General features: G+C 42.0%; 2 long non-coding RNA genes across 2 annotated transcripts in view; both read right to left on the bottom strand.

The window, feature by feature from the left end:
- Window positions 1-26367, bottom strand: part of LOC144586744 (uncharacterized) — a 70418-nt gene that overhangs the window by 7244 nt on the left and 36807 nt on the right. The window lies entirely within an intron of this gene.
- LOC140704412 (uncharacterized) lies at window positions 692-25099 on the bottom strand. Its single transcript, XR_012083592.2, has 2 exons — window positions 19109-25099; window positions 692-18231 (listed from the first exon to the last, which is right to left on the bottom strand). It is a non-coding gene; the product is annotated as an uncharacterized LOC140704412 (long non-coding RNA).

Raw genomic sequence — 26367 nt, 5'->3', positions numbered from 1 at the left:
CTCGCTGTGTGAAAGCATCGCTGTACGGATCAAAAAAAGCCATTGGAACGCATTAAACAGCATTTAATGCGTTCCAAATGGTCAGAAACTCACCGTACAGCGATGCTTTTCCGGGTCCGGCAGCCATTTTCGCGCCCTCAGTAAGCGAGGGGAGGGCGCGAAAACGCTGCGCGCGGCCATTTCGGCCGCAGCGAGATCGTGGATCAGCTGATCGGCGGGTCCAAAATGGCCGCCGGAACAGCCGAAATGGCAGCGCACAGCGGTTTCGCGCCCTCCCCTTGTTTACCGAGGGCGTGAAAACGCTGTGCACAGCCATTTTGGCTGTTCCAGCAGCCATTTTGGACCCGCCCACCAGCTGATCGGCGGGTCGCAAAGCGAAGGTCGGTAAGTGAATCACTTGCCAACCTTCGCTCTGCGATTTTCGCCCTATGCGGGCACCGTTTTGCGATCGCAAAACCGGCCTCGTAGAGCGGATTCATCGCTCTATGAGGCGCCCGTTGTGCGAGGCACCACCGTACTCCCTTCAGAAACATGGTGGCCAGAGACACCAGGAACAATTTTGCTGCCAAACATTCTCAAAGGTGTTAGCCAAAGTTCTTCCTATATCTCATGGTGGGCTGGTCATATACTGTAGTACCTCAAGCCCATGCTAATTATTATTATTCAAGCCATTCCATTAGCTGCAAGGTGTTCCCATGAAAAGGGGAAGCATGCCTGACAGGCGTCCAACAAGTCTGTGTTTCCCTGCCCTCTAGTAAAAGGATACTCAGCCACTTGCAGCCCTTCCCTGAGCTCTGTGGTTTTTGGAAGATGCATTTTCCTTTTGCCCTTGGCTTTCCTCACACCTCAGCATCGGCAAGAGAAGTTCTTAGAAGACACTGGGATTTCTTGGAAGGCTCCAGGGAAGAGGTGGTGCTTGCATTGTGATCTGTTCTACATAAGCCATAGTGACAGAGGACTCCCGCTTGTTCCCGTCTTTCTCCAAATTGCAGCAGAAATGTGGCAAACCCCTTTCTCTCCTGTCTGTCCTTTCTCTGAGAGTGCCAGAAGATTTGAGCAGAAGGTAGAGGATTTGTGGCTTATCGGTCGAGCTTACTCAGTATTTATGGATGGCTGCCTTGTGATCTCTTGCCACAATTACACAAGTTGTAATGTGAATCGGCCTGTGAATCGGCCATGCCCAAGACCTCCACTTCTCACACAGTGCCTCTCTTTGAGCTGCAAATAAAAAACTGAACCAGTATCAAGAAGCTGGATGAACTCACAAACTCATGACTGTTTATGAAATGTTAATGTTTTGCATAAATTAATAAATGGTTCCTTGGCTTTTGTTTTCTTAAGGAGGCCCTGCTTCTTCACTGTGATTAACCTATATTTTTAACATGACCCTGTCTCCTAATTTCAATTAAATAATGGACTTCTCCCCCTTTCCTCAAAAATGGGTGCACTTAAGAAGCATCTTAATTTGAAGGAAATATTTCCACATAGCTAAGAGTGCTATTTCTGTCCTCCAATTAACTAAATTTTATAATTTTGTAGTAATTTTTAGTAAGGTTGAGATAAATCAAAAGGGCTAAAAGAATCAGCCAGTCTCCACAGGGGTGAAGGCATCCATTCCTCAAGATTTATGAACTGACGATAGCTCAGTGATAGAGCACCCCAGGAGGCCCCAGGTTCAATTCCCAACACCTCCAAATAGGATTGGAAAAGACTCTTGCCCGAAGCCCTGAAGAGCTACTGCCAGTTGGTGAAGATAATATGGAACTAGATGGTCCAACAATATCAGCTAATATACAAGTTTCCTAAGGTTATTGGGTCAGCCTTGCTTATGGGTAGAATTGTCCACTTCTCTCTCCGTTACTGCCTTACTCAGTGTTCCTTTGGGTCTTACTGGAGCTGCAGTTGCATGAGCTATGCAGCTACTTCTGAGTATGGTGGCCACTCCAATTCGCTTCATGCAAGGTGTGCTTGTTTCATCTATCCAGAATAAATATCCCTTCTCCCAGTTGCTTCCCCAGGCCAATGTCCTAAACAGGTATTATTTCTGCCTTGGAAATGCACTGTACAGTTGGCAGGAACACATTACAAATGTGCCTGACAGAGGGGCAACGAGCAACTTTCAATGGCTTTGGGGACCATTTTCAGTCCCCAATCTATCTAATTCTTGAGAATTACTGATCCTTCCAACACCCTGAAAATATATTATCCATACATGGTTACAAAAAATTGTCCCAAAAATGTTGAATCATGCCACCCCAGAAATCCCTAAAGGGCACCATTTGCTATTTTAAATTTTTATACCCATTCTGGGTTTGTTTTAGGCCTTTAAACATTCTTCTTGAGAAACAGGAAGTAACTGGCTGGCCCTAAGAAAGTGCACTTTGAGCCCTGGCTGGCACATATGGCTCAAAGGCCTTGCTTGAGGCCCCGTTACAGACTGTATGTCCAACATACAATGCAGAGGTTTTTTTCTACACAGAAATTTCACCTCTGTGGGATGCTATACTAGGTTACTGACCTGCTCAGCAGAAGCCATGATTCCAAGATGCAGGGCACACCCATATGTGCCTAAAAATGCAAATGACACTACTGACATTTCTGGATTTAATGAGGGGATGGATTAAGAATATCAAAACTTGGAAGTCAAATGGAGCAATGATGTGCACTGATTTAATACTGGGATAGTTATAATTCATGCTTTATCTACCTATATATATAATTAGCACAGCGTCTTAACTTACTGAGTAAAATAAGTTCTGGAAATATGCATGTGTTCCTTTTTATCCTTACAACAATCTTGTGAAGCAAATTAAGCTGTCATTAGACCATGTTTGCCAATTAAACTTCAATGACCAAGGAAGGATTGGGACCCTGACTACAGACATGCAAAACTTCTAAATTCCTATTGTCTTTCTCCTGATCCTCCGAGTCTGCGCTTCCCAAATTTGTTTTCTTTAAATGCAATGATGCATGTTCACCTGTCTCACAAAATCCATGTCTCTGGTTTCCTGCAATTAAGACAATTAGCCCATCTCTGCTGAACTTGGTTATTGTTTTTATGCGTCATCAATTTGCTTTTAAGTTATGCTGGCCTTACATGCTAATGACCTCCAAAAGTTGCTATTATTAACAGCTCTGCTCAGGTCTTGCTAAATCAAAATTGTAGCTTCCTCTATTCAGACAGACCATCACATGTTACATTTTCTTCTGTGACTACTGCCTTCTGCTTTTCCTAGCATTACTGGCTGACATTTTGGTGCACAGCTCTGAACATTCAATGGAGATTGTGTCATGGTCAAAGGCAAATTGTCACTGATTAAATGTAATTTGAGGTGTACACTGATTAACACAGTATGATAATCAGATGCACCCTAAAATCCTCCAAAGTAAGCTTTTAATCAGCAGTGACTTGCAATTAATGACATCATCATGGGGCTGCACAAACAGGATTTCAACCATTGTCTTTCCCAGTGAGTCTTATCTTTTTACATCCAAAGTATGATACCTTCCGTTTAAACATACTAGCTTTTAGTGAACATTCAGACTTGATTTGACCTAGGTAAAGGTAAAGGTTCCCCTTGACAATTTTTGTCCAGTCATGTTCGACTCTAGGGGGCAGTGCTCATCCCCGTTTCCAAGCCATAGAGCCAGCGTTTGTCCGAAGACAATCTTCCGTGGTCACATGGCCAGTGCGACTTAGACACGGAACGCTGTTACCTTCCCACCGAGGTGGTCCCTATTAATCTACTCGCATTTTGCATGCTTTCGAACAGCTAGGTTGGCGGGAGCTGGGACAAGCAATGGGCGCTCACTCCATCGCGTGGATTCAATCTTACGACTGCTTGGTCTTCTGACCCTGCAGCACAGGCTTCTGCGGTTTAGCCCGCAGCGCCACCACGTCCCTGATTTGACCTAGCATTCCCTTTTTTATTTCCTGGTGGCCCACAATACCTGCAAAGATCTTCTCCAAAACTGCATCTTGAACAAACTGAATTTTTTCCTTTCTTAATTGTCCAGCATTCACATTCATACACAATAATGAATACGGCAGTACGGATGATTTTGATTTTGGTCTCCAGAAACGGAACCTTACATGTCAGTTTCTTTAGAGCTGACCTGCCAAGTCTCAGTCTTCTTCTGATTTATTGGCTGTAGTCTCCATTTTGATCAGAGACTGAACCAAAGTATAGAAAATTTTAAATTCCAATTTCATTATCAACATCAAAGTTGCACAATTCTTCTATCTGTTGTTATCTTCTTGCTTTTGTACTTTATTTAACTATCCTCATTAGTAGTTTCAAGTCACTGCTGCTCTCTGCCAGTACTATGGCATCATCTGTGTATCTTGCATTAGTATTTCTTCCCCAAATTACTAATTTGCCCCTATACTCATATACGAATACCCCCATATCTACATATGATATATACTGCATGTGGATTGAACAGACAGGGAAATAATGTGCACCCTTGACTACTGCTTTTGCCAAAAGAAAAACCCTTCAGTTTCACCATGTTGTGTCCTAACAGTAGCCTTGCCCAGAGTATAGGTTAAGTATTACGACAATCAAATGTTGAGACACACCCATCTATTATCCTTTAAAGGAAACTGGTATCATTGGATCTTTTCAGAATAAATTCATATACAGTACTGTTTCTATCTTCTCATTATTTTATCCAAGTCAGATATCTGTTCCTGATGATGTTTCAGCACCCCTAATCTAGATTTTAAACTTCTCTTTGGTAGCTCTCGTTTATCCTTTTTTAATTATTGTCTCTTCTCTGTATTTGGAATTATTTTGGAACTAATTCTTTTTGTCCTTAGAAAAGTTGTGTTTAGGATTTCATCTCTATCTCTGTCACCTTTTATTTTGCTTCTGCCCACTTCACACTGAGCCACAAACTGTACCAGCTCATGAGCTGGCATTGTAAAATCCCTCTTACATAGTGATCAAAAATTTTAATTAGGACCAGGGGGACCTGGGGGCAGATCCCTGCCTATCCATGAAGTTCAGTAGGAAACCTTGGGTTAATCACTCTCATCTCAGCTAACCTACTTCACCGGACAGCTGTGAAAATAAAAACAGAATGGGAGACCATGCAGATTGCCTTGAGCTCCTTGGAATAAAGGTGGTTGTGACACACAAGGGGTAAAGAATATGGAGGAAAGGGTGGGGGAGGATTAAGAATCACTCTTTTAAAGGACATAGTCAGCAGGTGTGGTTTCCTCACCTGTCCTTCTCTACACCAGTATAGCCGCACAGGATAAGTTTGTGCTGTACAGGTTAGCTTGTCCTGAGTTTCTCACAGAAAAAACACAGTAGTAGCTACTACTGCAGTCCAGCCTACCCTTATCTCTTTCTCAGTTTCTATCAGTTAGCAAGTATGTTTTCTTGCTGTTCATTCTGCACTTTAATAGTCATTTGAACATTGTCAAAAACCAGTATTTCTGTCAATGGGGAAGGTTAGAATAGTGACTTTCCCACAAATATCACTAAGTTGCCTACCAGAGCATCATTGCATTTGGCTGCAGCAAGAATCTCTTGATTTTGCCAAATCTTCATTTCTCAGCATATGCTGGATTACCTCCAAATGCCTTTAATTGTACCTTGCAAGTTAGCCTGAAACTAATATTCAAATCTTTCATACCTGAATGCCCATTCAGTGGGAAAATGTAGTGTTACTGGGTCACTATGTGATAAAGAAAACAATCTATTAGGGCTCATTATTGTTTTCAAAGCTGGAAGTAACAGCAGCTCGGTCACTATGTTCACAACTGCTTAGAGGCAGCTTCTGCCCCTCCTGTGCTTCTCCGTTCCGTCTCTCATGCGATCCATCTCACATGACCCCAGTTCCTTGTGTCCCCAATTTTCTTTCCACACCTCTTTTCAGTGAAATATCCAGGGTGACTATCCTTCCTCTTGACATCCTACACTTCAGAACTAGTTTTTAATTACAAACCACAGCCTTGCTGCTTAATTTCCTAATTGAGAAAGCACAGCAGGCAGTCCTGGGACTAGATTTCTCTTAACTCCTTATTGCCCCAGGGTCAGTTGTCCAATTAAAGTGCAGCTCCTGACTTGCCCAGAGACGGAAATAATAGGATGAACGCACTGCCTGTTCTGTTAGTTTAATATCCTGTCCTCATTTCAGAACAAGGTTTCTTTTCTTTTTTAAAATTCATACTTGCAATTGACCTTCAATTCAGATGCCTCAACAGAAAGCAGCAAAATACCTGGAGATTTGATAGGCAACCTATTTGGAATAAGCTCATGGCTTCCACGTTGTTGCCTGTTTCCTATTTACCAATGATGTAAGCTTTTTTGAAACCTTCCTTCGGATACCCAAGAAGAAACTGTATGCTCAGCATGGTCTCTTAAAACTCCCGCAGACGAGAACAGCGCCTGTCAGTTGCATTTTCAGACTTCAGTTATCCATACATTGAAAACCAGACCTGACATTTCCATGAGAGCTGGCTGGTGAGTCACCTTCCTGGAAACGCCAGTGGTCCAAAAGCTCCCCGTCCTCCTTTGTCCCTTCAATCACAATAAGTGTTTCCAGAAAGGCTCATTTAGTGGTGTTTTTCAGAAAGATCTTAGCCTTGATTGATAGATTCTGGCCTTGTTCATCTTTAGTAATTGGGGACATGCTGGAAAGGCCTAAAAACTGATGTTCCTTATTGGCTGGTCTCGATGTGTTGGGGGGGGGACAAAGCCCCCAAAGAAACCCAAAGTGAAATTCCCTCTCCATGGGTTTGCATTGGAGAAAAAGAGACTTTCCCTCTGGAGGTGGGAGGGGATCGGGCCAGAATTTCCCCCCTCACTCTTCAAGTGTTCCGACTCTGTGACACTTGACACCCTACACTACTGCTCTTTTGATAGGACGTACTCTAGTGAGTGACTCGTACCTAGTGTGGGTGTAGTGATGGACTAGCACTCAGGAGGCTGTGTTCGAATTCCCAGTCAGCCATGGAAATTCACTGGGGGAGTGGAACTGGTAAAACTACTCCTTAAATATTTCACTTCCCTTAAAAACCCTATGAGGGTTGCTGTAAGTCAGGGCACAACAACAAACTCTAATGAGTAATCAGAAATTCACCTTGTTTTACTTGGGGTGGGTTTGCTCTCTCTAAATATATCAGTCAGAAAAGTGATACAATCAAAACCCAGTCAGAGCTAGGATGGTGAAGCAGGCTTGACTCTTCCTATTTCTCACTGCAAATGAATTAGGGGGCCTAAAACATATTTGGGATAAAGGATCACTGGATAAACAGGACTTAAGTGACATGGTAGGTGGGTGGTGAGTGGGGGAAATGTTATCTAGAGAACTGGAATTTAGTTATAGGAGCCAGGATTCAAATCCCTGCTCAGTCTTGAAGCTTATTGTGTAGCTTTGGTGTGAATGCCATCTCTGATCAAGAATAACAACAAGAAGCTTTGAACTGCATAGTTTGAAGGGACCTTATGGATCATTGAGTTCAGCCCCTCTCAAAGACAAACAGTGGGAAATTGAACTCCCAGCCTCTTAAGCCACTGAGCTGTCCAGCAGTTCTGAATCTACCTTGCAGGGTTGTAGTAAGGACAGAAAAAGAGAGAGAGAGTCATAAAAATATATATGTCGTTCTAACCTTTCTGTTGTGATGACTGAATAAATAATAACATCTATACATGTATACAGGTAAGTGGGAAAGCAACCTAGCATTTCGTAGCAGAAATACGATTTGCTGGGGTGGGAAATTTCTGTGTACCTGCGATTGCAAGTCCTCCTGCTATGAGTTAGCTCGGTCATCTATACTGCGGTATTGCTCTCTGTAATATTAAGAGGTCAGCAAATACAGGACTGTGTGGCTCTACAGATGATGTTTGACTCAGAGCTTGGGGAAGTGATGTTTTAGCACTACAATCAAATGGCCACACATTCCCTTATCCTTTTTATAAGGATACTTGATAAAGCAGCTTGTTGAACACTGTTAAGTTTCATAAGAATTGTAATTAGTAAATGCCAAAAGTGACTAGGAGGATTGCCTTTTCAACAGACATTGCAAATTCATCGTGTTTGGCATAGTTGGAAGAAGCAAATTACGTAACCAAATCAACTGCAGCCTGGTGTTTTAATCTGCTTTGGCCACCCACCTGGCACAAAGATGCCATAAAGCCAGCTTAAGCATCTTGCAAGAGTTTTCTCCACACAGTAAGGGAATCCATGTATGACATGTCACATAAGATACAGGGTCTGTTGTCCCTCTCTGTTCCACACAGGGATGTACTGATGTCAAAAGTCAGGCAGGCCATCATGGTTTCTCCCAAACTGTCATGGATCTGCCACAGCAAACTACAATGGTGAGCTAGTCACTCTAAGAACACTCTAAAGATCAAGCACCACAGCTAATCATGCAGGAATGAAAAGGAAAATATAATGAAAGCAACTCGTGCATTTCTCTCCCTGTGCTGGAAGCCAAACTCAGGGCTCAATCACATGAGAAAAGAACCCCAGTTATATCGATTCATTTATCTCTCTGTTGTACTGATAATTGTTTTCAGCAGTCACGTGATATTTATATTGTTTTTAACTATATTGATTCATTTATTTCTATTTGAATCATAGCAAGCTACACTTTAATTTTCTCTACTGTTTCTTGGGATAATCAGTCTTCCTTGTCCTTTTTTAATCACCAAAGGTGATATATTGATGAAGCGGTACATGCCTTCTCTTCCCTCCACTTTTCCTTTCTTTCTTTACTCATTCACCCCTTCCCTTATTTCTCTGCATCTCACTCCCTCTCAGTTCTTGGCCTTCATTTTTCTTTTGAACAGCATTAGGAGGAGGAAGCAAGGTTTAAAGACTTGCAAAATACTGTGAAAAAGCAGGGTTTTTAAAATGCAATGCTTCTTTCTTTACAATTCAAAGCAGAAATCTCAAGCCCTCTTTCAATGCGGAGGAGTAGGGAACGCTGGCTCCTTCTGAGCAATGAATTCATGTTGCTTTGGTGGTGGCAGTGGTGATGGTGGCTAGTACTACTGATTTATTGATATACCTTTAAAAAAATTTTTTTAAAGTTACAAGCACAGTGGTCATGAGGTGGCCACAGTGCCCAGAAACCCAACCCCTTCTCAAAGGAAAAAATTAACAGCAACATTCACACATGCTGAAGCAAAAAGGAATGAAGCAATACATTTTAAACAAACTTCCCAGTGAGGTGGAAATAAACTGATTGCTGGGGCAAATGAATTCATGTTGGCCATGTAAATGGAAAATTGTGTAACAATCTAAATAATGGTCAAATTGGTGTATCTGGGATTCTTTTGGCAGGTTTGACCAAGCCCTCAGCTGAATTCTACTTCATGTCTAGTAATGGATTTGGAGCAATGATGGGAGTCTCTCTTTCACAACTCTTTTGTGGAACTCATCCAAGGGCTGATGATCAGAAGGACGATCAGAGCTGGAAATAACTAACTGCTGGATAGCTCAGTGGCTTAGGTCTCTGGCTGCAAAACCAAAGGTTGGGTGTTCAATTCCCCACTGTGCCCCCTTGAGAGGGTCTGGACTTGATGACCCATAGGGCCCCTTCCAGCAATGAAGTTCTAATGGTTATAAGGGCTACACAAACAGCTTCTTTGTAACCCGAGTGACTCCAACCCAGATTTCTGTTACATTCCCCTGTTAAAATTAATGAAGAACAGGTTTCATATGTTTCAGAAGTCATCAACAAACACTATCTAGGAGAAAGTCACCTTTTTAAATGTCGGCAAGGTTACTGGTGTCCCCCAGTTGTTTCTCTAGCCCATTGCTTCTATTCAGGTCCCCACAATTAAGTGCTATGAGTATTTTGCTCACAATAATGCTCCCAAAATTCCCTTCCTGATGCTTCTGGGAGGCTTAGAAGATTGTTCTCAGAGGGGGGTGTTGCTCTTTATTGCCTAGCAACCCAAATGGCTGTGCATTCTTAAAACCAGGAACATAATTTAAATGTGAAAAGGGGTGGGTAGACCTGGAAAAGAAGCTTCTTCAGAGGCTAAAATTAGACTAGAATGTGTTGGTGGAGAAAATACAGCTGAAGAAGGGCGACTTCTTCAAGCTAAGGAAGTAATGATCCTGAGGGACGTTTGCAAAGAGAGACATACTGCAAAACCCCATTATGCTCATAAAACATGTGTATACATTCTGAGATAAGGTATGAAAGCACACATACACAAACAGAGAAATATAAATAATGCTAATCCCATGGCAATTCATTTTATGTCATTCAAAATTCCAATGGATACTTTGTCTAAAGTCAGCTGTCAAAATTCGCTTTGAACATGGTTCAGGGAAAATTCAGTAGTAATTCTAAACTTATAGTGAAATGCCTTTATTCAGCAACAAAGTACAGTATGGTTTTACAGTAATTCATCGTATTGTCAGAAGCGAGATCAGGATTAGAACACTTTTGATAAATTAATTTCTTATACAGTATTTTTGAATAATATTTATAGCACACATAGGTAAGATGACAACTGTTATGTATCTTATGCTACAGTCTTCCATTGGATGGTGTATCTGTAGGCAGTCCTCTGTGGGAAGGTGTGTTCTGTCTGAAAGCATGTCCAGTCCATGTCCAGTTTAAAAATAAGAACTGAAAGAGGAGAGGGTAGCAGGCACCTTGAAAGGGAACATAACACTTAACCTCTGGACAGCAGACTAAGCATGAACACATGGCATCTTGTCATAGTTCTCTCCATTATTATGGCACTTGGAGTAATTGTTTCTGAATATAGTACATTAGAGACCTGCATATTAGCATATGTATTTCATACACACCTTTATTCCCCCCTCCTTATTTCCTAATGGTGTATTTCCTCTTTGTTTCATTCAGCTTTGTTTTTAGTAGCATGTATGGGGCCCTCCTACATGCCTTACAAGGAGAATTGAATTTTGAATGCACCTGAGGTTAATGGTGGGGTGGGGTGGTGTAGTGGACAGAGTGATCTGTAGTCAGAGTAACAGTCTATGATTCAGGAGGCCTGGGTTTGAATCCTCACTCAGCCACGGTAACTCATTGGGGAGGTGGAACTAGTAAAACCACTCCTTTAACACCTCACTTATCTTGAAAACCCTATTAGGGTTACTATAAGTCAGCTCTGACTTGAAGGAACAGAACAACAACAACAGAATAGTGGCAGTTTTAAAGAGTGTGCACTAACCACAAGTTTTAGTTTAGATCCCGAATTCTGCAATTCACAAATTAGGGCAGAGAAACTCAGATTGATTCCAAGCCCTGCCCCGCCCCAGTTCAACTTGGGTAAAAATCTAGATCTTGCTTCACAAACCAAAATCTTTATATCCCCCATTGACTGTCACTGGAAATAAACGAAAATTAACAATAGAAAGTCATTTCCGGCACAGCAATCCCTGTGGAGATGTTTATGCCTCACAAATTTCAGGCAAATATGACCAGCGCAGTTTTTGTGTCTCTGGATGCATGTGCACATCCCACCCCTATCAATTTTTACTACAATTTTTTTTAAAAATCCTGACAGTAGCTTTTTCATTGCCAGGCAGAACTGCATGAAATCTGTGTGGACAATGGCTCCTTATAAGGGGATGAAGCCTGCCCAGTCTCAAGCCAAATCAATTTTTAAATTATCCCTCAGTCCACAATCACTCCTGTCCCTCCATATGATAATCATTTTGGACTTAAATGGCTATTGTTTGGGGCTTTCTTTCCTCTGCAGCAACACCAGGCTCTGATTTGTTCTATATTTTACTATGTGCCAACTCCAAATCAAGGACAATGATGTGTGTGGTGTGGTGTCAGTTTCACAGCCACTTCATCCCTTTGGATATAGCAATTTTCCGTAGATCTGGTCTCAGAAGAAAGGAGGCAGGAGAGGCTTCTTAGTTTATAGTTTGGGTGCATCCACAAAAGGTTCTGCTTATCGTCATTTGTTTTCATGGGGAAATTGCTATGCAGATGACTTTTCAGCACACAGCAGGCTCCAGTTATAGAACCTGGAAATATTCAGATAAGGTCAAAGAGCAGTGTTGAAATGGGGATGGCATTTGGTTCTCCCTATCCAACTCCATGTTTGTTTGGTTTTGCCAATGTGTTACAGACACCAATATTTCCAAAGAAAATATGCACCTGCTGGGGAGAAACTGTATGCTGAATGAAAAACAGTTAAAACGCTTTCTTCTCTTCTGTTTCACAATTCTAGAACCTTCAGTAAGATGATCTGTCTGAATCAGCCTGATTCAATTCTGGAATTCATCCAGATCTGAAGTGAAACACCCCCCACTCCAGTTGTTTTTGTTCTATGTGCTGTCTTTGTGGCTATGGATAGACAGAGCCAGTGGTTGGGAGTACAAGACATATAGGCAAGTGTGCAACTACAGTAGCTTCTTATACTCAAAGTCTGCTCTCAAGCATGGTCAAAAATGGCCAGAATTAGACATATAGAAGAGCAAAGAAAGTAAAGTGCATCTCACAGAAGAATGCATCTGGCAGTAAACTGCCTTCAAGGAGCCTATTCAGAAACCTTAAAAATATTGTGGCCAGTAACGTGTTAGATTATTGCTCTTACTTGACACCCCCCCACACAACAGTGACACCCATTCCTCCTGCCCCTTGTGTGCTCACTCTTGTACTGTTTGTAAGACTGGTTGTGCAATGAGTTGTATAATTAGTTGTAAAATGGATAGTGTTGGAGCAGGGAAACTCTTATGCAATTTTCCTTATGCTCTGAATAGGTTATTATCGTTGTTGTTTCAACTTGTCCAGTATGCTGCCCGAAAATGTTAGACCAGTCTCTGAGCCGTTTACAATTTCATTTAATTAACAATTTAATTATGAAGACTACACATTGCCTCCCCCCCCCCCTCTGCTGCCAAGTGAGCTGGATACTCAGTTTACTGACCTTGGGAGGATGGAAGGCTGAGTCAGCCTGGAGCCCATTGGATCAAACTCAAATAATGAACAGAGGCTTGACTGCAGTACTGCAGTTTAACCACTGTGCCCTGAGGCTCGCCACAGGCCCAGGGCCCCTTTCTAAAAATCATGACTGTGTCACATCCTTTGTCCAAGGAGTTCAGAACAACATAAATGGCAGTATTCCATCCGTATCCTCATGAAAGTGTATGGAGTTACCTGAGATCTAGAGACCATTTCATCAAAATCTGTTTCTAAGCCACAATATAGCTGCAGAAACAACTGCACTCCAATCTTCTTGTCATCACAGTTTTCCTCTGGAAAAAATGAAGTGCCGAAGCACACCAAAAGCAGAGTAACAATGGTGTGTGACATATATTTTTCTTGACCCCATTCCATACAGAAGGGAAGGGCATTCGTTTTTCTCTCTAGGATTTTTCGTTCCTCCCAACCCAACAGTCTCTCCCCCCCTCCCCCTCCTCCATGCCATTCATTTCTAATCATCCTCTTGGGCCTATTTCATCTAACTCTTGTATGCTTTTACCTAATTAGGTCTTCACATTTGCTGCATTTTATCTGAGGAATAATCAGATGTTAAGCCACTGCCTCCCGACCAATTTATAAACTGGCATCCGGTGAGACGTGTCTGCCGGCACGTGTCATGTGCCCGCCTGCTCTAATGCATCCCAGTTTGAACAAAGCCCCTGAGCATTACTTTACTCAATCGAGCCCTGGACCTCAGAAATAATTACACTTGTTTTCTCTTTCAAAAGCTTGGTTATTTTTATACTTTTAAAAAATTATGGGAGGAGAGGCTGACCTAAAATATTTATATGCATCCAAACAGAAGTTTGGGATTTTTGATGGCTGCATTTGTATCATCACGGCTACACCTACATCCTGGTTATATAACAGGTTGGCTGTACCCCAGATGCATCCTTCGCTGGCACTGCACAGACCTGCCAAGTGTTTCCTTGATTAATTTGTCATTCTTGCTCACTCTCAATTCCTAAGCTTTTCCCCCAAGAGGACACCCAACTAGCTCTCACTCTAGGCAAATGCCTTCATGTCATGAGGCATCTGGAGACCTCCCTCGTCTTACATTATGAAACAAATATTCAGCTGACAGGAGGTTCAGGATAATAATAGGAAGCTATTGTAGGTGGGCACTGGGTGCATTTCATTTATTTGGTCTCCTTTTCTCTTGCTCTAGATTCTAATAAATCTTTACACTGTCACTACAGGAGTGGCCAGTTATTGCTGGCTATTATAAAGCTTTTTTTTTTTTTTAAAGACAGAACAACAACCCCCTTCCCCCATTTGCACAGCCTCTCACCAACAGCACTGAAGCAACATTTCTTAAGCTACAGAATAAAATTCCCCCTCCTTTTGGTTATACACAGAAATCTGATTTGCACACAACACTTGATTAAACTTGTTGGGAAAGCAACGTTGCGGAGTCTGTTTCTCCATCCAGGCAGCTGAATTACAGACTTTGTTTGTCATGTTCAGCAGCATTTTGTACAAACATGTGCTGTTCTGTGTGAAAGCTGTTTATTAATATAGTTCTGGGACTGCACATGGACAATGATAAAAACAGTGCCAGGACATTTCATGCCATTCCTGGTTTTTCCATATCGGTTTCAGAATTCATAGTAGTGTAATACCATTTAGGCAAGCTGCCCAATGTACCTGGAGTATGTATCAATATTTTTATATTTTCAAGAATGGAGAATATTTTTTTTCTGCTTTTCTTGCTCTCAGTATTAGTAAGGGAGCTGGCTGAATAGCTCCGTGAGCTAGGTATCTGTCTGTGGAGCCAGAGGTTGGGAGTTTGATTCCCCACTGTGCCTCCTGCAAATAGAGCCAACCTGTGTGGACTTGGCCATGTTGTACTGTCCCAGTTATTATTATATCTTACTAGTAAGGCCCAATCCAAGTGAAACCTAAATCCACAACACCACTGATTAGAGCACCATTGATTGTCTGCAGACCTCTCTTTCCCCATTTCAGCTCAAAACTAGCACAATATGCAGGTGCTATGACTCCAACATCGAGCCAAGAACACACCTGGGTTTCTGCAATGTCTTGCCCGAGGAAAGATCTGCAGATCTCAAAGGTTTATTCACATAATACAACTAATGCACTAATATGGATTTTGGAATGTTCCATATTGGCTAACACAGCCTACTTTCCTTTCTATATGAATACTGTATAACAGAGACAATGTTTGCATCACTATTGTTAAGGAATTCTTCTGCAAGACTACATTGATACATTCTGTGTTTCTAATGCACCACTTCACCAAAGTCCATCAGTTCCCTCATATAGCTTTCCTGCCCTTCGTTATGAATTACAGAAATTCTAAATATTGGCCTAAGCATTCATTCGCTATAAATGTCCTGCAAGATGTGAGGTGGCCTGATTTCCTCACAGCATGAGATTATTGAGGGTGGTCATATAAAGAAAGGAAGGAAGGAAGGTGAAGAACTTCAGAAGAAATGTGGTGTAATTTAAGGCAGTGCGATATGTTCAGTGGTTCTTGCTGTTACCCTACCTTGACTCTTTCTTCCCTTCAGAAATAACTTTCTACCATTCTGGGAAGCCACCTTCAAATGTTTCAACGTTATAAAAGACCAAGAAAGAGCAGTGCTCTTTCCTTCACATCTGTAAAGGATATTGAATTACACTGACTTTTAACGTTATATGTATTGTAATGTATTGTATAGTGAATGAACAGGGGGTATAAGCTGCTGAAAATCTATGGTTATTTTATTAGCATGTAGACTAACAGTACGATGTTAATACAGGTGTTCTACCATGGTTATTCATTATTAATTTTTTATGTAGATAATTTAATACATGGTTCTGGTCATCGCTCCAGCACATGTAATGGCCTAACACTATGCACCTTCGTTACAGAACATATCCTCAACCAGTTCCAGATGCAAACTCTCACTATGCTATCACCTCCTTCCATTCCCAACAAAGACAAAACCTCTCACTACTGCACAGACTCTTTCCAACCCCTCCTTTTAATTCTTCCCCTTGCTGTTGTCTCACACGTAGGGTTGCCAAATTGCAGGCTTTGGGCCTGAGGACTCAAGAGTCGGAGATCCATTGTCTGAGGTCCAAGTTTGGCTGCCTGAAACCTGAGCGAATAGGATGCTGCCAGGCCACAATTTTGGGGGTCATTTTTATTTTGACTTCTAGATACATAATCTAGATGTGCTCCGAAGGGCCCTTAACTTTTTCATTACCTTGACTTTACATCAGAGTCTCATCAACCCATCACTGTGTCTCTGCACTGACTGTCACATACACACACTGTTGTGCCACTGTTGCTGGTCGCCTTGCCTTTGTGTGGTGTGACCACCCTCTGAATGCTAGTTATAGTCCTGGCCACCATACTGCAAGACAGCAGTACTGAAGGAAAGGGCTAGCAAAATCATGAAAGAGTTATGGCAACTTCCCTATGACAAAGGGTTGACAAGGTCTGGGAAGCCCAGAAGGAGAGCCTGAGGAAACCCTCCGACCATTCCCCAAGAACTCTTAGTCAGACACCAGCTCGCACCCATGCTGGAGTTAATATATAGCCGTCATGACTAGCAACCCCTGGGTGTTTTCTCTTCTTTTAAAGCTATCCAGCTGTTGGCCTCTTCCTCCCTACCTGCTGCTCCCTGCATATATATTCTAAGGGCTCCTTGGTTGGCTAAATGGATGAGGCCATGGCCCTGAGAGTCCTCCGGGTCAAGGCATTATGGGGAATTTGGGGAGGGGGGGAATCACTAGTGAACAGATGCATCTGGGGTGTGCAAGTGGGTGGCGGCAGCAGGGAGATCAGCACCACTACTGTCCTCCTTCTCTTTCTCTCCCCCCTTTGGAGTGAACCTTTCTGGGAGTGGGGGTGACATGCAACTGCAGTATTGATCTTTTTTTTCCATCTTAGAGGACAGGACAGATTGTGCTAGTAATACTATGCTCAAATGGGAGTATTCTTTCACTTGGTTGTCATGCCCACAGAAGTAGAACACCATGTGTCCCAATATCTGAAAATTATCCGTGTCTTAGCCAGAAAGGGTGTAAATGTTGTATTTTCACAAAAAAGCATATGATTGTTAAGAGATTCGGTGTGATACCAGCTGTGAATTGTGCAACACCAAATGCCCCACCATCTGAAAATAATCACCCTGTTTTGTTGTTGTTCCATTCCTGTATGAAATCATAGTTTTTTTCATCATGCTGCATCAAGTCTTTCCAGCTTACAGTGACACCCGTAAATTAGTGACTTTGCTCCATTTTAGAACAGAAATCATGTAAACCTGGTGCTTTTCTGCAAAAGAATTTAACATTGTTATATGAGTCAATGAGTTTTATATAATGTACCATTGGCTGCATATGTATGTACATGTCCGACCTTCCATGCTTCTGTCTGTGAATCCGATCAGCTGGCTGTCCATTTGATTCCCCGAAAAGTACAAAATTGCTGCTATCAACTAAACTATCTCACACTGTGGCACATCAGTATGTTTGACATGGATACTTATGTATCTGAAGCCTCAATATAATTAACGCTAATAGAAAGTTAAAATAATCTTGGAAATAAAATAAGAATGGACAATCCATGCAAAGTTGCTGGTAGTTGTATTGGAGGGCTTCCACAAAAAAACAGTCCTTATTTGGGGCTCTGGTACTGTGTTTCTGTTCCTGTTGTATGCCACATCCCCCGTCACTTGCCATGTTCCAGTAGACTCTGAATTTATTATGGAGGTGCCATAGCAGCTCCATAGCTAATGGTAAGATTTGCACTTTAAGCAGGGATTAAACCACTCGTTATGTATAGTGTCTGTCTGCTATCCGGGCTTAAAGCATTTACTCTGAGTGCAGAATGAAATTTCAGGGAATGTGCATGTAAATCTTTTAATTAGGTTATAAGCTAAAAGCATTTAAAATGTGAGCCCTTCTTACATATTTTACTGCCTAATCTTTTATTTTTCTTTCACAGGCTTTTAGCAAAGGAAATTCCTTATTTATTTTTAAATGGGGGGACATGAATAGATTCAAACTGAAATGATATTGCTTAGTACAGTATATCAAAGGTTTTTATGAACAGAACTTAAAGATTTGTATTTTCTATTTCCTTGACCCTGTGTTGATGAAGTAAAGGATTGTTCCTTTTTACTAAATGAAATCATAGTTTTTTCAATATGTTTCATCAAGATGATGAAGATGAGCTACAGAACAGGAAATCCCAGGGTTAAATCTTGTCTCTGAAATAAATTTATGAAACAATTTCAAGTAAGTGACTCTTTCAGCCTCAGTCTTCTCATCTGTAACAGGGAGATAACAATAACATTGATTTATTTTAAAGTGTTATTTTAAGGATTGCTAGATAATACACATGAATCACCTTAAAATCTAGAAAATGCTACACAAATATTAAATGTACTAACCCCTCAAGCAGCATTCTCCAACCTCATACCCCTCAGACGTGCTGTACTAAAAAGAAGAAATGCAGTAACACCTACCAAGGATCATGTCTCTAGTAACACACAAACTGCCAGCCCATCTGCATTCCTGCTTACTAAACTGATTAATACATTTAAGTATTCAGAAAATATATTCTCAGATACAGGAGTGACTTAGTGGGATGTTCCAATGTAATGTGAAAAGTAGCTTTCTAGTCATTCATATCCAATTGATTGTGGGAAGAAAGATGTAACTACAGTGGTCTCTAGTTCCTCTGCCCCTTTGAAATCCAACTTGTACTTTTGGGAGTTCTCAGTCCACATACTACTGAAGCCTACCTTGTAGGATTTTGAGCATAACCTTGCTAGTGTGTGAAATGAGTGCAACTGTATGGTAGTTGGAGCATTCTTTGGCACTGCCCTTCTTTGGGATTGGGATGTAGACTGATCTTTTCTAATCCTTTGGTCACTGCTGAGTTTTCCAACCCTGCTGGCATATTGAGCGTAGCACCCTAACAGTGTCATCTTTTAAGATTTTAAATAGTTCCACTGGAATGCCATCACCTCAGGTGCTTAATGTAACTTGAATCAATTAGCCCAAAAAGAAGCTCCCTCTCTTTGTGCGAGAGAGGGGAGGGGGGGACTGAGAAAGAATGAGAAAGTATATGGGTACTTCACCTTTTTCCTCACAGGTATCTGATAATTATATTGCTTAAATTTCATTACGAATGTACATTACCATCATTGGGAATCTTCCCTTATTAGTGAGACTGCTTGTTTTAATAGCCCAGGATAGTCGTTTGATGTTTCCTTCATGAGAGCTAATGTTCCGTAGACAATGAGCAATTGCGGTATGTGTCTCAAAGAGAAAACCATCACAACTTGGAGAAAGCAACCTCCCAGTTCAGGGGAGAGGGTTGTTGTGAAATCTACCTATGTAAATAAATACTAGATTGGCAATTCTGGAATGAGACAAAGGGCCCATCTAGACAGGGGAACTTGGAACTGTCTGGTTTGCACTTAAAAAGTTCTTATCCTCAGTGCAATGTATTTTAATTTCTCACCTGAGTGATCCGTCTTTCACAATGGAGATGTTTATTCTCCACACAAGTCTTTGGACTGCTGGTTTACTCACATATAAGTGTATTCGGTTTACTCATGAGTAGGGGGAGGATTTCTGAGACATTTCACATTTTCTCCGCAACCTGCATTTGAACCCATAAGCAAGTTCAAACTCAAGTTTATGAGTAATCTGGCCTTTCTCACCAGATTACTCATAAACATGTTCAAACTCACCCACAAACTCAAACATGGGTTGCATTTAAAAAATGATATGTCATAAACATCCTCTCTACACGTGAACAACAGTGGTGGGGCAGGCTCACTGTGGTAGTACTAGTGTGAGGGAAAAACACTGAGGCGTAGGTTGTGGAGACAAGGGCAGTAACTCTCCCTTCTCCTATCTTTCTCCTCAGCTGGGGTTTTGCTTGGGCTGCACTGCATGGGGGGGGGCAGAGCCCCTGGAGTCGACATAGCCCCCTTCCTGACCTATTCCTGCAGCTATCATCCAGGCGGCTGCAGTGGCTTTCCTTTTGTTGTTGCCTCTGAAAATGCTGCCCACAGCTGCGTGCAAACTAGCCATCTGCACAGGCTACACAACAGGATAATTAGGAGCACACTAAATCCTGCCAAAAAACCCAGAAACCCCTAGCCCTTGTAGGAGAAAGGCGCAGGACGGCATTGAAAGGGCAGGATGGATCCGTTTAATTAGAAACATATGTGGACAATAGAATTTAGTTTGAACCAACAGCAATCCAAATGCCCATCTACATAGCTATCTAGACAGGCCGAAAGAGAAATGGTGAGGGTGGGAAATACCTGAAGGCTGTACTGAGGTGATCACAGTGCATGCTCAGTCTATTGTCCAGGGCCTAACTGTGGATAGGCAAGTTCTCAAGTGCCCTGCTTTCCCTTGCCTTAAAAAAAAAAATCCCTTTATAGTAGCCCTTAGCTGATGAGCCCTGTCAGGAAAAGGTAACTTCAAATAGAAGGCTGTCCTCTGTAAATCAGGAAGACAACAAGCTGCTCTATTGCTAGGAGTGTGAGCACCTGTTTTATGTGTGTCTCGTCTGTATATTTGGAAATGCGCAAAACATTGCGAAACCACCCTATTTCTCCAGTGCTTTCTCCCCTGTGGTCAGTTCATCTGGTTCCTAGATGTTCTTACTCTTAGAGAAACAAATGTGCAACAAGATACAACACTAATCACTAGAAGAGGAGAAGTTATTACGTTACACAGCTGGTTAATGGAGAATGTGGATTAGAATTGGTCACATTTAAACTATACAAAATACAGAGGAATAGAATTATGGTCCAGTATATTTTATAGGATAAATAGCTGTAGGCTTGAGCGAGATTATATTTTAAAAATAGCAAACACAGTTTGAGAAAACTGAGCTTAAAGAGAACACAGAGAATTCTAAAACTTAATTATGGTAGATGGCTCATTGTCTTTTCTGGTGATTCTGTGAGCTCAAATCCTGTTTGGGCAGTTAAGTCCTAAGGCTGATGAGGCAGATAAAACAAATCCACAGAAAGAAGCAGCGAAAGGGGAATCGCCTGAATGAATCCTTGCAAAAAACAGAACAAGAAAAGCAAAAAGAGGACAAAGTCTTAATAAAACGGTGTTAAGGGGACAGTAACTACCTGATCAGATCAGAAATGGAAGGAGGAAGATCTGGATACTCAACTGAAGGGAATGCTTTATGGTTTTAATAACCCCAGGAAGTTATTCATAATATATATGAAAAGTTGAAGCAGAATTTCATCAAGAGCAGTTTAGGAGGCAGCAGTTTCCCACAAAAACTTGTTATCTATTATCCTGTTTCATTGGTTTACTATGCTATAAAATCCCAGGCTTCTCTAATTTAATTCAAAACATTTGTAGCCAGTTTTTCCTTATAAAACTTCAGATCGGTTCCATTATCAGTATGATAAGGGAGGGTGATGTTGCAGGGGAGCAGGGAGCCACCAGTACAATTACAGAGGACAACAGGAAAGAAGGTGTTGGGAGACATCAACAACACCTTGGAAAGAGGGCAGAAAAATAGAATGCTGGTCCTCATTCCCACGCAAAAATGGGAAAAAATTTAAAGTGCTGTTTCCCAGGTCAAATAGCCTGGATAGACTTGATGGCAAACCCTCTGAGTTGAAGGTGCTGTTGCTAAATTCCAGGTCAGTGAAAGGTAAGACAGCTAACATCTTGATGTTAACTCGATCCTGGAGGAACATGCTGATCTGGCTTGCATTACAGAGATATAGCTGGATGAAGCTGGGGGAGTTTGTCTGAGGGATGGGGAGGAGGAGGTGCAATAGCCTGCTGTCACGTTCCCGGGGGTTTCAACAGCAGAGTCCGATAAGGCAGTCCAATGTCAGAAGTTCAGAGAATGCAGAGCCGATATCAAAATGCCAAAGCCAAATCACACACCGTAATCGGAGGTCAGGGTCCAAAGCCAAATCGCACAGCGTAGTCCAGGGTCAGAGTCCAAAGCCAAGGGTCCAGAGAACAAGGTTCAAGGTAGTCAGGAGCGTGGATGCGAGCCAAAGATTTAACTTGTTGGTTCCACAAGCTTGCCAGCATCTGGGTGCAGATTTAATAGCAACAGCAGCCATCTAAACACCTCATCCTGCTAATACTCAGGGCTGGTCAACCTGATGTTCCTATGGGAAGCAGTCATGCGGGCTTCGGATCTCCGTGTCATGAGTCCTTGCCGAAGCTTGTCCCTTACTCTGGCTACTGGGGGAGGAGAATCTGGTGGTGATTCAGCTGACTGTGATTGTGATTGCCTAGCATTCTCTTCAGCTGTAATTAACCCCTCAGATTCCAGATCTTCTTCGGCAGAACTCATGACACCTGCCAAGATTCACTCACCCTTGCCAGGTGCCCTACACCACAGGTTTCTGGATTTGAGTCCATTTATCTGAGAAAGCATGCCCAGGATAGAACAGGGATACTATTGGCGTACTGTCCACCTCGCTGCACAACAAGTCTTCCTGCCTGAGCTGGTCTCAGTTGTGTATACTCTGACTTAGATGCTGTAGTTGACTTAGGTGCTGTTGATTTAACTTTGGCCCCCTGCTTGTCCCATTATAGTAGATATGTTTCAGTTGGTACATCCTGATGGCCTTATAAAAGCCGCCCCGAGTAGACATGGTCTAGAGGGGCGGGGTAAAAATCTAATAAATAAATAAATAAATAAATACATACATACATACATAAATACATAAATAAATAAATAATAAAAGCAGCTAGAAGGAAAATGGCCAATTGGGTAAGGGGAGTGGTGAATGCTTCCTTGCAACAAGGTAAGATACCAGAATGTCTGCAGTACTAAGACCTTTGTTTCAAAAGCCCTCAAGGAATCTGCTCCAGAATTTCCCTTGGGACTGATGCCAGACTGACTAGTCTGTAGTTCCCAGGTTCTTTTTTTGCCATTTTAGAAGACCGGGACAACATTCGTCTTCCTCCATCAAACTAGCCCTTCACCTGTCCACCATGGTTTCAAGAAAATAATAGACAATGGTTCTGAGATCTCTTCAGCCAGTTCCTTCAATATTCTTGGATGCAGTTCATCTGGCCCTGAGGGTTTGAACTCATTTGAAGTAATCAACTATTCCTTGACTGTTTAACAATCTCAAGCTGCAATCTTTGTACTTCACATTTGCCTGGAGAAGCATAGACTATCTTTTGGGAGAAGGCCTGAGCTGAAGTAGGAATTGAGCACTTCTGCTATTTCTTTGTAATCTGTTAACATTTTCTTATCCCCATCGAGTAGCTGAACCGCTGTTTCTTTTCTCTGCCTTTTGCTATGTGTGTACCTCAAGAATGCGCTTCTGTTGCTGTCTTCCACCTTTTGTTGTAGTTGTGCCTTTAGAATTCCATTTGTAGGAAACTCCCACCCATCTTGGACTCCTTTTCCTGTTAACATCTCCTGCCATGGGACCTTACCCATCATTGTTCTGAGTTTAATAAAACTGGCCTTCCTAAAGTCCAGTGTATACGTGGTGCTACGCTCTGCTCTTGTTTCCCTTGAACTCAAGAACTTGTCCTGGATTTGTAATTCTTGATTATTATTATTATTTCCTTTCTTTTTTGGAGGATGTCTTTTGTTGCAGATGTGAGGTGGCCTGCCAGTGCTAACATGTCTCTTTGAGATTTATTTTTTATTCCTCCCAGCCGATATCTTTCGGGATTTCCCTCCTCCTCTTTCTTTTTGTTTTTGGTACTTACTTTTTCTTGGATTATTTTTGCTGCCTGTACTGGCCTCCGTGGTGGACTTAAAGAAGAAAAGAGAATACATCAAGTGGTAACGGTAACAGAAATCTCCCCAAATTTTAGTAATGTTGGTTTGGCTGGGGAGTTTGATGATGATGATGATGATGATGATGATGATGATGATGATGATGATGATGATGATGATCATTATTATTATTATTATTATTATTATTATTATTATTATTATTATTATTTGCTTTTGTTTGTTTTTGGGAGAGGGGACTGTGTGTGTGTTTAAATTTTGCCGTTTAAATTATATTTAGGGTTTTTGTATCAGAAACATGAATGAGGAAAACAGTCACAAATTACCCAAAGGAGGCTTTCCCTTTCATGTTAAACAAATGGACCTGTGCATAAAAAACGCAAAAACAAAAAGAGCCTCGTGGCGCAGTGGTTAAAACGCTGTACTGCAGCTAAAACTGTGCTCACGACCTGGGGTTCAAATCCCAGGTAGCCGGCTCAAGGTTGACTCAGCCTTCCATCCTTCCGAGGTCGGTAAAATGAGTACCCAGCTTGCTGGGGGGGCAATGTGTAGCCTTTATAATTAAAATTGTAAACCGCCCGGAGAGTGCTTGTAGCGCTAGGGGGCGGTATATAAGTCCAATAAATAAATAAATAAATAAATAAAAGAAAAACTCTACAAAAAAACCCACACACAAAACAAAACAAATACGGGATTTTTCACCATGCACATCCATACTACGTATCTCTTCCTGAATGTCTCATGCAATGAAACATGAAACACGTTTATTGTAAATTAAACATGTGAAGCTTGTCAAAAGTGATGTGAGTCAAAGGTCCTGCCTTACTGAACCTCTGTGGTTCATAGGCTATGTTTAAAAAAAAACCTTTACAACTATAGGCAGTGCAAAGTTATTATAGTTTTGCTGATAATTTCAAGAAATAAGCCTCTGTTTCTGATCATTCTGTAAAATTCCTTTCCTAATACTGATGAGATTTCTTCTTTCTCTTTCTGTCACAGAGAATGGAGAAATGCACAATGTTTCAATATTTCTCTTTTCTATTGCATCAGTTATTTCTCATTGTCATATTAGACTGATCATACTTAGGTGGAAGAAAGAAATCTGTTAAACAGATTTACTAAACAGATTTATAGGTAAACATTCAGAGGGGGAAATGGAGAGGAATGGTATAAAGGGAAAAGATGAAGAGGAGCAAAGCAATGAAGAAAAAGGAAAAAGAGAAAGAGAACAGGAAACATTGGTCCTGGATCCTGTTAGAAAGACACTGGGGTTGATTCATAATATATGCAGTGATATAAACAGACAACCCAAAATTCAGCACTGTTAAGAGTGTGGGTCTAAATAATGCAATGTTGTTTTTGCAGACCAATACACCAAATGACAAATTCTAAAATTAGCCATCAGTAAATCCTGATCAGTGGCTTCCCCGCGCGGCGGCTGCTCTTTTCCCCCCCTGTGGGCCCACCGCGGCCTCCCTTGAATGATCCCTCCCAGCATCCACCGCGCGCCGCCGCCGCCGGGCCCGGGCCTGATCCGCGCCTCCCGCCTCCCGCCATCATGGCGTTCACGTTCGCCGCCTTCTGCTACATGCTGGCGCTGCTCCTCACCGCCGCCCTCATCTTCTTCGCCATTTGGCATGGGCTTGAGTAACTCAGAGAAACTATGGGCTATGCCGTGCAGGGACACCCAAGACGGACAGGACATAGTGGAGAGTTCCGACTAAACGCAATCCACCTGGAGTAGGAAATGGCAAGCCACTCCAGTATCTTTGCCAAGAACGCCCCATGATCAGAAACAAAAGGCTAAAAGATATGACGCTGGAAGATGGGCCCCTCAGGTCGAAAGGCGTCCAACATGCTACTGAGGAAGAGCGGAGGACAAGTACAAGTAGCTCCAGAGCTAATGAAGTGGTTGGGCCAAAGCCGAAAGGACGCTCAGCTGTGGACGTGCCTGGAAGTGAAAGGAAAATCCAATGCTGCAAAGAAAAATACTGCATAGGAACCTGGAATGTAAGATCTATGAACATTGGGAAGCTGGAGGTGGTCAAACAGGAGATGGCAAGAATAAACATCGACATCCTGGGCATCAGTGAACTAAAATGGACAGGAATGGGCGAATTCAGCTCATATCTACTATTGTGGGCAAGAATCCCGTAGAAGGAATGGAGTAGCCCTCATAGTCAACAAAAGAGTGGGAAAAGCTGTAATGGGATACAATCTCAAAAATGATAGAATGATGTCAATACGAATCCAAGGCAGACCATTCAACATCACAATAATCCAAGTTTATGCACCAACCAGCATTGCTGAGGAGACTGAAATTGAACAATTCTATGAAGATTTACAACACCTTCTAGAACTGACACCAAAGAAAGATGTTCTTCTCATTCTAGGGGACTGGAATGCTAAAGTAGGGAGCCAAGAGATAAAAGGAACAACAGGGAAGTTTGGCCTTGGAGTTCAGAACGAAGCAGGACAAAGGCTAATAGAGTTTTGTCAAGAGAATAAGCTGGTCATCACAAACACTCTTTTCCAACAACACAAGAGGCGACTCTATACATGGAAATCACCAGATGGGCAATATCGAAATCAGATTGATTATATTCTCTGCAGCCAAAGATGGAGAAGCTCTATACAGTCAGCAAAAACAAGACCTGGAGCTGACTGCGGTTCTGATCAT

The sequence above is a fragment of the Pogona vitticeps genome, chromosome 2 (assembly GCF_051106095.1).
Source record: "Pogona vitticeps strain Pit_001003342236 chromosome 2, PviZW2.1, whole genome shotgun sequence".
NCBI lineage: Eukaryota > Metazoa > Chordata > Lepidosauria > Squamata > Agamidae > Pogona > Pogona vitticeps.
This window is presented reverse-complemented; position numbering and strand designations above follow the sequence as displayed.